Source organism: Chrysochloris asiatica, unplaced genomic scaffold (genome assembly GCF_000296735.1).
Source record: "Chrysochloris asiatica unplaced genomic scaffold, ChrAsi1.0 scaffold00026, whole genome shotgun sequence".
Classification (NCBI taxonomy): Eukaryota; Metazoa; Chordata; class Mammalia; order Afrosoricida; family Chrysochloridae; genus Chrysochloris; species Chrysochloris asiatica.
Window position 1 is genome coordinate 10,908,260 of NW_006408544.1, and position 1,034 is coordinate 10,909,293.

Consider the following 1,034-nt stretch of genomic DNA (forward strand, 5'->3'; position numbering starts at 1 on the left):
AGTCAAATGAGCTGGGGCCTGTCGGGGGCACTGCTTCTTATACCTGGCTTGATTCAAAGACACGTGAGCTCTTGCAGATTAGAAAATCTGAATACTCTAAAGGATTGATGAAGTAGATTCATTTTAGAAAAGGTGTTTGTGTTTATAACAACTTTAAAAGCAAACTATTTTTAAGTAACTTATATTAAATATGGAGTCCTGGTGTGGCGCTGTGGGCTAATGTGTTAGGCTGCACCAACTGCTCATTGGAAACCCCATACAAGGTCACTATGGGTCAGAATCGACTTGATGGCACTTAACAACAACAACAATACTAATATAACAAGATACGTTTTATCTAAGAAAAAGGTAATTTTGAGTAAAGCTAGTAACCCAAGTATAAAAGGGAAAAACATTTTTTTTTTTTTTAAAGAAAGCAAGGGAAAAGTAAAAACAGAAAGATAAGAAGAGAAGGTTAACTTTTAAGAAGAAAAAAGAAAGCAATTTTGTTTTAAAATGGAATATCTGGTTATTTTAGAATATGAAAGATATTAAAAGCTTGAAAACTATATAGCTACATTCTTTTATTTGTGTATGTGTGCTACTTTGTTTTGTCTTATACTGTTTTGGAGAATGTTATCCTGCTACAACATAGAATCTCATACATAAGAAGAAATGTAAGCCTGTTTAATCTTATTTGTCCTGGTTTCCTTCTTTCATACATAGGACTCCTTTGCAATTTAGCTTCTTTCTGTTACTCTTAAAGAGCCAATTCATTTAAAGAGTATTCTATATAAAATTTGCACAGTGGCAGCATCAATGGGCTCAAATATAGTAACCATTGTGAGGTTGGCTGAGGATCAGACAGTGTTTCGTTCTGTTGTACATAGAGTCACTATGAGTTGGTACCGATTTGATGACACTTAACAACAAAACAACAATATAAAAATGGAGTCCTGGTGTGATGCTGCAGGATAATATACTGGACCTCAAGGTCAGTTTGACCCTCAAGGTTAGCGGTTCAAACCCACCAGCCAGTACTCAGAAACTCTATG